Raw genomic sequence first — 11,993 nt, forward strand, 5'->3', positions numbered from 1 at the left:
TCTCCTCACATTTTTACTATAGTATCATTGGACCACTAGTAAGTGTCGAAGTCGACCTCTCGTCTCTACTTCTTCGATATTAGACAGGATACTCATTGGGTACACGTTGTTTTCGTACTCATACTACACTTGTTGTGCATTTTTGTTGCACATGTTTATGTGTAGCTAGTGGCATAGCGGTATGGTTGATACGGAGACTCATGTGAGTTGCACTATTCGAGACGACCATAGCCAGCAGAGTCTCCTTCAGTGTTTTGTACTGTATTTTTATTTCTGTCCACTTGTATTCCGGACAGTTACTGTATTTTATTTCATTCCTAGTAAATGCTCATGCACTTGTGACACCATGTTCTGGGATGATTACGTGGTATCTTGTATTAACTTCTTAACATTCATATTTGGTTTGAGACGATTATCTTTTACTGGTAAAATTGAAGGAAAATCATAGTTTTCAAAATTTTTAAAACGAGAATTTAATTAAGTATCTTGGTTGGCTTTCCTGACAGCGGTGTCCGGCGCCATCACGACCCTTAGTGGATTTTGGGTCGTGACAACATGGTATAAGAGCACTAGGTTCCCTTAGGTCTCACGAGTCATGAGCAAGTCTAGTAGAGTCTCGTGGATCTGTACGGAGACGTCTGTACTTATCTTCGGGAGGCTATAGGGCTGTTAGGAGTACTTCCCTTCTTGATTCCTCATCGTGCGATTTAATTCCTCGAGGCATATGCCCTTGTTCCTTCCTACTCAATCTTACGCGAAGCGAACCGCTGGTTATAAATTGAGCATTGAAGAATTGTAATGGTACTACGAATGTGGTGCGGGGTGTTTCTCCCTACGGGGTTGTCTGAGCTATTATTGTCGCCTTGTGGAAGGATATTCTATCGTTTCAGCTCAGTAGCGGTACTTCTGAGAGCTCTGAGGCTAGGCACAAGTTTCCATGATGCTATGAACGATTGTTCCGCAGTATTGATATGATGGTAGGATGTTTGCCTACGTGTCAGAGACAGTGAATGACTTGAAGGAGGTTTACTCAATGCATGATCTAGAGATTCGGTATTTTATTCCCGGCAGGGGGAAGGCAATCGGACTAAGAATGTTTAGATTTGGGTTGATGAAGTAATGAGACTTGGTATTTGCGAGCATGGTGGAATTTTTATTTGTGATGTAGTGTCGTTGTCCTCGATTATATTGTTAAGTTCGCCAGTGTTATGGTCTTCTGCAATTCGCCCTTGGGGTGGGATATTATAAAATAATATTGGAGAAATGCCTATTGGATATCACGGGGTGCGGTGGTTCAGGATTGAGTCGGTGTTTCTAATATCGACAGCTCGAGAAAGATGATCCCCGGAAAGGTTTAAAGTAGTAGCGATTTGTGGGTTCAAGTGCTACGAAGATAGATTTTATTAAGGCAACAACCGAACGGCAAAGGATGAGGAAGGACATGTGGGAAGTGTCAGGCGGTGGTTAAAATTTCTAAAAGGCCAAGTATAAGAAGCAAAGGTCGAGTAGTCGATTAAATGGGTGAGTTCCGCCAAAGTGGGAGAGTGGCGGAGTTGCATGGGGGCTTGGTGATAGGATGACCGCACACCTTGAGGAGAGTTTGGAATGATTTGGGAATTTTAGAGATTGGTGATTGGGGCCTACGGATTTAATTTGGAGCGTGGGCTATTATGCGGCAGGAGATTTGTGTCACGACCCTAACCCCAAACCCGGTCGTGATGGCGCCTCTCGTGAAGACAAGGTCAGCCAGTTCAACCCTATTCGCCTTTTAAAACAGTTAATTAACACAAATATAGTCTAAACATGGTTTACATAATACTGAATAGCGGAAACATAGATAACAATGCGGAAATCCAGCCCTACACGGCCCTAACCGGGGTGTCACAAGTCACGTGCATCTACTAGGGTATTAATACAACTGAAGGTCTGAAGTGTACAAATACAGTCTAATGAAATGAAGAGAGAGAAAAGCAATGCTGCGAATGCCGGCAGCTACCTTGCTAAATTCTAATGACTCTGCCTCCGATCAGCCAAAACATACCTGAATCTGCACACAAGGTGCAGGGAGTAATGTGAGTACTCCGACTCAATGAGTAATAATAATAAATAAAGACTGAAGGCAAGAAATCACGTAAAACATATCAAGATGCTATATAGAAGCAGTCTAAAACTAGTAAGAAAGCAGTGAAGAAAAATTTCTTTAAAATATTTTGGCTCAGTTTAAACTTCTTTGAAAATGGCTTTTCCAACAATTACGCAAATGAATGCCAAAAACAGTTAGTGCAGATAAGCACAGAAATCCGCCTCTCGGGCACAAATACCATAGTTTAACAGGTAAAATGACAAGTAAATATGAAAGATAAACATATAAAGGTTTGCCCCTCGGGCACAATGTCAACAACTCCGCCCCTCGGGCAATATCTCAGAACAATAACAGCCCCTCGGGCAATCACATAGAACGGTACCAGCCCCTCGGGCAAATCACATAGAACAATACCAGCCCCTCGGGCTATCACATAGAACAATATCAGCCCTTCGGGCTATCACATAGAACAATATTAGCCCCTCGGGCTATATCTCACATCACAATGGGTACCCGCGCTCAGTGGGGGTGTAAAGACTCCGGGAGGGTCCCCTTATGGCCCAAGCGCAATATCAAGCCATCTCATGGCATCAAATCTAGGCCCTCGGTCTCATATCAATCAAGCCACCTCGTGGCGTATATATCTTAGGCCCTCGGCCTCATAAACAATATCAACAAGCGACCTCGTGGGGTACATATCTCAGGCCCTCAGCCTCAATCAGTATCAGTGTTTCTCACAACTAGGCCCTCGGCCTTACTTAGCCAAAATACTCACAAGCCCCTCGGGCATTAGTAAAACAATATTTCTCAGCCCAAAACATCATTTAAAATATCACTTAAGTCCCAAAATAGAGTAATAATGGCTGAGTGGTAAAACAGTGGAAAATAGCATGACTGAGTTTAATTAATAAGTCAAAGCAGTGAGGAAATAGCAATAAAAATCCCTGAAGGGTTCAAATAGTTGGCACGAAGCCCAAATATGGCAATCAGCCTAAATCATTATGATAAAAAATAAGTTTCAGTCAAATACGCAGTAAAATTATCAATCAGGACGGACCAAGTCACAATCCCCAATAGTACACGACCCCACGCTCGTCGTCAAGCGTGTGACTCACCTCAATATAGGCCTACGATGTGCAATCCAGGGTTTCAAACCCTCAGAACATCATTTACAATCATTACTCACCTCGAACTGGCTAAATCTCTAGCTCGCGACGCCTTTGTCCCTCGAATTGGTGTCTACGCGCGTCGAATCTATCCAAAATCAGAACGAATACGTCATAATATGCTAAGGGAACAAATCCCAAGCGAAAACAATTAACAAAGGCGCGATTCCCAAAATTACCAAAACCCGAGCCCCGTGCCCACGTCTCGGAATTTGATAAAATTCACAAAACTAGAATCCTTATACTCTCACGAGTCTAACCATATGAAAATTATCCAATTCCAATACCATTTGGTCCTTCAAATCATCATTTTACATTTTTGAAAGATTTCAAAATTTTCTTCCCAAATTCTGTCTCAAATCACGAATTAAATGATGAATTCAATAATAGATTCATGTACTCTAGCCAAATCTGAGTTAGAATCACTTACCCCGATGAATTCTTGAAAAACCTTCGAAAAATCGCCAAAATCCAAGCTCTCTAGGTCAAAATATCAAATAAAACCCAAAACCTCATATTTATAGAGTACCCCATAGATTTCTACCTCCGCGGGCCGCACAAAAACGACCGCGGTCCGCGCAAAACCAGTGCGGTCCGCACAAAAACGATCGCGGCCGCACAGGTTTTCCTCTGCAGTGACAGGATTTAGTGTTTTGGCCATAACTTCGCTACAGATGTCCAAATTATGATGTCTTTACCTTTCTGGAAAATATACACGAAGGGCTACAAATTTTGTTTTTGAATAATCTCAAAATTCCTTGTAGATCAAAAGATATGAGCTTCCGAAGTAGGACCAGCGGAATGTTCTTCACCGCGGTCGCACACCATTTTGTGCGGTCCGCACAACACCTACTGCAGCCTCACTTCATTTTGTGCGGTCCGCACAGCACATACCGCGGACGCACTTCTTTTTGTGCGGACCGCGCGGGTGAGTTCCGAGGCCTGCAACCCTTCTAGACCTGCTACAGCTATGATTTTGGCCTAAAACATTCTGGAACCTACCTGGAACTTCAAACCAATTATACCAACACATCCCAAGACATCTTTCAAACTTGTTCAAAACTTCGGAACGCTCACAACAACATCAAACACCAATTTAACATAGGATTCAAGCCTAAGAACTCCAAGAACTCTTAAATTATGCTTTCGATTAGAAAGTCTATCAAACTTCGTCCGAATGACCTAAAACTTTGCGCACTCATCCCAAATGGCACAACGAAGCTACTGCAACTCTCGGAATTTCATTCTGACCTTTATATCAAACTCTCACCTATCAACCGGAAAATGCCAAAATCTCAATTTCGCCAATTCAAGCCTAAACCTTCCACGGACTTCCAAAATGCATTTCGATCATGCCCCTAAGTCCCAAATCACCTAACGGATCTAACCAAATCATAAAAATTGCAATCCGAGATCATATACAAACAAGTCAAATATTGGTCAAACTTTTCAAATTTTAAGCTTTCAACTGAGACTGTTCTTCCAAATTAAATTCTGATTAACCTGAAACCTAACACCAACGATTTACATAAGTCATATTGCATCACACGGGGCAAGTCATGCCCGAGAACTGACGAGCAAAATGCAAAAGCTCAAAATGACCGATCGGATCGTTACAATTTGATATAACGGAAAGGAGCTGGTTGAAATGAAGAAGGATACAACATAACTTTGAATTGGAAGGATTTTGTCGCACATCTAATTGATGTCCACGATGGGTCAATGTACTTGTGCAACTAGAGAGTGAGCTCGGACTTAGGATGGGTTATTGATGTCGTTGTGATTGTACCCCGTGCAGCAGCGTTGGAAGATGTCGGAAAATGATTTCCATATGTGGGTTATTCCCTGTGAGAAGGCTAGCGGTCACGTGTTTGGCGAAGCTTCTGCGGAGGATTTTACTGGCTATTCCAGTAAGAGGTCGAATATGTGGATGTTGATAAAGACTCAAAGTGTTCATGAAATGCTAATTGAAGGATTTCGAGGAATCTGGCAGTATAATTTCGCAAGGTCATGTCAGTAAGAAATAAAGAATCTTGGTGGGTTTCAGAGATGTGTAATAGTGGCTTCAAGCTAAGTGGGATAGTCCCACCGCCTACGATTGGATTGCATGGTCGTCTATTTGTAAGGTTTAGGACTACCAGCATATTGGTAATGGAAAGAACATAAGTAGTAATTTGAGCAAAGGAATTGTTAAAGGTGTGTTATGATTGGCCTTATTGGCTCATGCTCAGACTTGGGGAAGGATTTAGGATTTATGCCTTGTATATGTGTGGGTTTCAAGGAAAGTGATTTTGTCGGGTGCTTCGTCGTGAGGGTATTCATGTGCTAGAAGATTCATGGAGTTGATTATATTCGGGGCCAAGTCAGAATAGGTGTCTCTCAACAATGGTCCTAGTGGATTCAAAGGGGTAAAGTGTATTGCCTAATGATTTCGAGCCTATAGGTATGGTTAAGAATCATGCTTTGTAGCAGCTTATGAGAAGAGGCCCAGAATGTTCTATGATGTTTTGACTTGCAGTGTAGTATTTGAGAGGTATGAAATGGTTCGTGGGATTTGAGACAGCATGGTCTCGTGATTCAAGGTCACTCAGGATGAGTGCGGATGGAGTGTGTTATGTGTTGAATGGAGTTACTATTATTTCTAAGGCAATCAAGGATGTGTTGAAAGAAGATAGATTGGTTAGATATAGTTGAATTGGCATATTGGTGGTAGTGATCAGTTCCTTTAGCGTGATCAAGTTATGCAAGTGATGTGTGACAGTACATGTAAGGCTTTTCGGTCGCCGTAATTAATGTTATTCAGAAGTATTCTACTGTTATGGCCTGTTATGTGTAGGTGGATCTCAGAAGGGCTATGATGTCTTAGACCACTACTTGGAGATTTGCATATTCCACGATTATGAGAATTCACATGTGTGTTGCTATGGTTCTCCTGAAGTGAGTTAAGTGAAAGGTTTTTATATGATGAGGTGTTAATCTATTAGTGGTTCTGAAGTTATGATGAAAAATGTGTTCTATCGTATATTGGTATGTTGGGTGCAGTGAGTGGTATGGAATTTGAAGTGAGGATCAAGGTTGCAGTTCGGTGTTGACAAGGATGTCACGAGCTCGGATGAGCAAGAAAAGAGTATCGATGTTTAAGGTAAGTTGGTATTGTCTTTAGCGTCTCCTGAGATCGGTGTTTTGTGAGAAAGGCTTTGCATCCTGTTAAGGATTCTTGATCGATTTCCAGCGTTAGTGAGGCCGGTGGTTTAAATGTACAGACTTGTTATCTGTCTCGAAAGGTTATGGGAGCGTGCCCCATGGGAAGGTTGTATAAGTGTGGCATGTAGTCACTTGATAGATTGAATACTTAAACCAAGTATGAAGATTGTGGTGATGACGTTAAATTGAGAATTGATGCCTGGAGGGCACACGATTTATTAGGTTGCGGATAGTGGAGGATTACTCCGGTTATAATGGTCATTCTTTTGTGTTATGAGAAAAAAGGGGTGATTATGGACCTTTGAAAGGTTATTAGACTGGTTTAGTGCGATCAGAGTCAGCTTGAGGTCTGTGGATGGATTTAAATGTGAATGGGCTCTATATCAACCCAGATATGTTCGTCGGGGTGTTATTTCGTCGTTAGCGATTTCATGTAATGATGTATTGCATTGTGTGAGTTGTGAGACGGCTTGGTGAATTCCTTATGTGTTGAGGTTCTGCGTAGAGATGACGTTATATGAGCAAAATTGCTCTTGAGATTCATATCGTATATCGCACCTCAGTTATGCTTGAGTTTTGTAGCTTATGGCGCTATATGTCTCCCTAAGGATGGTATAATGCACTTAGCGTGCTTGTGACTGACATTCAATATTTTGTTGTAATGAGCAATCTAGCTCGGTGTGTATCTCCTTATGTGAATTTTATGTGTGGATCGGGTGGCACACTGCCATGGGTATGTTGTTTGGATCGGGTTGTGCGTCGCAATAGTGTGATGTTGAGTACAGTTCCCCGTATCTGTTTTTATCTGTTTTGTTTCTCATTTTTCTGAGGAAAGCTCATATTTCCTGTGTGCTCGCGTCGCATGTATGATTCGCCAGCAGGGTGTCTGTTCAATTATGTTGACCGCGTCGCATGTATGATTTGCGAGCGGGGTAATTGGATTTCCTTTTCAAAGTTTGTTTCCTTTATGTATCATGTTCGAGTTGGTAGCCTATTGGCACATGGTCGCATCATATGAGACTTTTGATCATGTACGGGGTGGCTTATTGCCTGAGCAGTTCGTACTGGGTGAGACGAGATCATTGGATTAGGATCATTACAATCTGTTTATATGAAGTATATTAAGGAGAAAAGACCATTATTTGGTTCATGATGAGGTGATGGTTCTTGTTAGGAGTATACACCCAATAAATTGTTGATTCCGCAGTCGGTTATGAATTTCTACACACTCCTCCATCGTGGCAGTATTGTAAGAGTTAGAGCAAGACTTATATATATCATGAGGTGCATTGGGAGTATCAGATTCGTGGAATGTTGACTAATTTGATCAGAGAATGTTATTATGATCTTGTGGTGCAAGGTGCGAATCCGACTAAGGTATGCAGTCATGTCTTGGTGCTACGTGTAGTTATTGATATGCTGAGCATATGTTGGAAATAGGCCTGGCATAGAATTCCGGATGTTAGAATTGGCCTCTAAGGCTTATTTGCTTGAATAAAAAGGAATATCTTCAAAATTGATCGAGCTAATGTGCTCAACTGAGTTGTGGTAGCACGGGTAGGTGCATGAGGTATTAAACAGTGATTTCAGACTACTTCAGTGTAGTTCTCAGCACGTTCGAGGACGAACATATGTTTAAGTGGGAGAGAATATAATGACCCGACTGGTCGTTTTGAGCTCTAGCACGCCATTCAGCAGTTTGGGGCCATGAATAGCTTCATTTTAGGTATTATGACTTGCACGCGTGGTTGAAATTGAACTTCGGGAAGTTCAGAATTGATTTAGAAAGAGAATTCTCATTTCGGAAGCTCTAAGTTGAAAGAATTAACTAAGATCAGAATTTTTAGTAAACGACCTCGGAATCGGGATCGAGGGTTCTAGCAGGTTCGCATGATGATTTCGGACTTGGGCGCATGCCCGGATTGGGTTTCGGATGACTTTGGAGCATTTTGGCACCTATTGTGGAAGTTAGCATTTTGGAAGAAATTTCATAAGTTTGGGTTGAAGTGCATTTCGGTATTATCAATGTCCGTTTGGGATTCCGAGTCTGGGAGTAGCTCCGTATGGTGATTTTGGAGTTGGGAGAACGATCAGAAGTGAATTCGGAAGTCCGTGAGTCGTTTTGGAGTCATTTGGCTAAAGATAGAAATTTGAAGGTTTTTGAGAAGTTTGACTGGAAGTGGACTTTTTGATATCAGGGTCAAAATTCAATTCCGAAAGTTGGAGTAGGCACTAAATGTCGAATATGACTTGTGTGCAAAATTTGAGGTCAATCGGACGTGATTTTCTAGGTTTAAACATCGAAAGTAGAAGTTTGAAGTTCTAAAGTTCATAAAGCTTGGATTGGAGATCGATTCGTGATTTTAGCGTTGTTTGATATGATTTGAGGCCTCGAGTAAGTCCGTAATGTGTTTTGGGACTAGTTGGCATGATTGGTTGGGGTCCCGGGGGCCACGGGTGGATTACAGGTGGTTAACGGATCGGAAATAGAATTTTGGAGAAGGCTGAAGTTGCTGGTGTAACCGCACCTGCGAGGCTAGGGCCGTAGGAGCGGTCGTCGTGCCGCAGAAGTGGTTAGAAGTGAAGGGCTCAAAGGTCGCAGGTACGAAGGAAATCCTGCACCTGCAAGATCGCAGATGTGGCCGGTGCAGCGCAAAAGAGGGCTGGGGCAGGAGGAGGAGGACCACAGAAGCGGTATTGTAGCCGCACCTGCGGAACCACAGAAGCGGTCAAGGGACCGCAGGTGTTGAAATTCTAGAGGCATAGAGGTTCTTTTAAATCGGGGGTTGGGTTCATTTCAACCCCATTTCTTCCATTGGAGCCGATTTTGGAGCAACTTTTAGGTGCCATTTTTATCACCAAAAATGAGGTAGGTAATTTATGCTAGTTTTTAGTTAAATACATGAGTATATACGGATTTGGACATGGAAATTGGTAGAAACTTGGGGTTTGAGGGAAAACCCTAGAAAATTGATATTCTTGGAATTTGACCATGATTTTGAGTATGAAATTGAGAGTAAATTATATATTTGAGTTCGTGAGGCTATGGGTAAAGTTTATCTTCGAAAAATTTCGGAATTCGGGCACGTGAGCCTGAGGGCAATTTTGTCAACTTTTCGATCGGGGTTAGGAATTGTTATAAATTGGACTACAATGAGTAATTGAACATATATTAATGGATTTGCATAATTATTGGCTAGTTTTGGAGCATTGTGCATCGATTCGAGTCTTCGGAAGGGCGTGGAATGCCGGTTATGGATCTTCCGAGCGAGGCGAGTCTTCTTTCTAACCTTGTAAGAGGGAATTATCCCCATAGGAAATAATTGGTTATGTGCTCCTATTTGTAGGGGCTACGTATTCACGAGGTGACGAGAGTCTGTGTGTAGCTACTAATATGCGTAATTCCGGGTAGTCCAGGACCCAAAAGCATGCTATACTTGGAATATCTGCAATCTTATTGACAGTTGAATTGCTTAAGTCCTATCGAATTGGTAAATGAATTTCTAAAAGGATTAAACTTCATTTTCTTAAATAGTTAAAAGAGAATTGGCTTTTATTTGGATAAATGTTCCCCAATAAATTCTTAATTTGTTGTTGAGCATGTATTTCTATGTGTACCTGCGTCGCATGTATGATTCGCGAGCAGGGTGTTTGTTTATTTATGTTGACCGCGTCGCATGTATGATTCACGAACGAGGTAATAGATGCATCTATAGTTCGCGCCATTGGACCCTCGGCAGTGCACATTTTACATTTATATTGGATCGGATCGTATGACCTCGGCATGATATGCGCATGTTTGTATTGTTACTTGAGATTTATAAATGTTGACATTTGCCTTTCCTGACCGGAGATAAATTGGTAAAGATAATGAAAAGTAAATCTTTGGAAATCCATTATTATTTGGGAGGTTGTTTACCTGCTATCTGGCTTTATGAATTATAATTGTTGTTTTATAAAATTCCCTGATCTCCTCACATTTTTACTATAGTATCGTTGGACCACTAGTAAGTGTCGAATCGACCTCTTGTCTCTACTTTTTCGAGATTAGACGGGATACTCATTGGTTACACGTTGTTTTCGTACTCATACTACAATTGCTGTGCATTTTTGTTGCACATGTTTATGTGTGGCTAGTGGCATAGCGGCATGGTTTACTGATAGAGAAGTCGGATGAGCTGATAGAGAAGTACGACCAGAAGCTGGAAGAAATCAATAACAAGCTTGATAGGCTTGAGATGCTGGACAAATTTGATAGTCTTGGTGATGAAGACACTCGTCGTTCTGACAGTGACGATGACGATGACGATATGGACGATTAGTTTTTTTTTTGGATAATCCTTTTAGTTAAAGGGTTATTATGTTATTTCTTTTTTCTGTAATTTTAATTTATCGTTTATTTTATGTAATGAAAAATTCTGTTTTTGTTTTAAGTTTTTTGTGCGCTTTTTTTAATATTAATTCTCTTTAAACTCAAAAAATAACAGAGGAAATGAATTAAATAACTTCAGTAGGAACTAACAAAAACTGATCCGAAAATTACATATTGCAGGACAAAATATTAAGCATGTTTTAGCAAATTAACTAAAAAAAACATCAGCATACTAAAAATGTTTTACATATTCCAGAAAACTTAAGCATTTTTGGTATGAAGTTTTACCAAAAAATAATAATAAAATGCATAGTGCTGGAGGAGAACTTCAGCCCATTTTGATGAAGTTTTCAAGAATGAACTAAACAACTTCAGCACTTTATGCTGAAATGTTTGTGCAATATGTAATTTTAATTTATATTTTATTTTTACCCAGTGCAGGAGGGAAATTTCAGCTCATTTTCCTGAAGTTTTTAAAGATGAACTAAACAACTTCAGCATCATATGCTGAAGTTTTTGTGCAATATGTAATTTTAATTTATGTTTTATTTTTACCCAATGTAGGAGAAAAACTTCAGCTCGTTTTTCTGAAGTTTTTAAAGATGAACTAGATAACTTCAGCATCTCATGCTAAAGATTTTGTGCAATATGTAATTTTAATTTATGTTTTATTTTTTACCCATTGCAGGAGGAAAACTTCAGCTCGTTTTTCTGAAGTTTTTAAAGATGAACAAAACAACTTCAGCATCTTATGGTGAAGTTTTTGTGCAATATGTAATTAAAATTTATGTTTCAGCTCATTTTCCTTGAAGTTTTTGCATATGAACTAAATAACTTCAGCTTGATTACACTACAAGACAAATACTTCAGCATATGTAAAAACTCAGCTTGTTTAGCAAATAAACTAAAAACTTCAACATATTTGAATTTGTCGGATTAGAATATTAGAATTCAACGTGAAATAGATTTAGAATGCAAATTCATTCGTCAGTATAATCTATCAGTGTAAAGTTCATGTTTCATCCGTCAAACAACTTCAATCAATCAATCAGAAACATATATTCTAGTGTGAATTCCGAAAATAATTATAGAAACATATATCATGAAATCACTTAGTTTCAAAAACTATTTTGAATTCTGAAGATGAATTGGAATACTTACAATGTAT

The sequence above is a fragment of the Nicotiana tabacum genome, chromosome 20 (assembly GCF_000715075.1).
Source record: "Nicotiana tabacum cultivar K326 chromosome 20, ASM71507v2, whole genome shotgun sequence".
Taxonomy (NCBI): Eukaryota; Viridiplantae; Streptophyta; class Magnoliopsida; order Solanales; family Solanaceae; genus Nicotiana; species Nicotiana tabacum.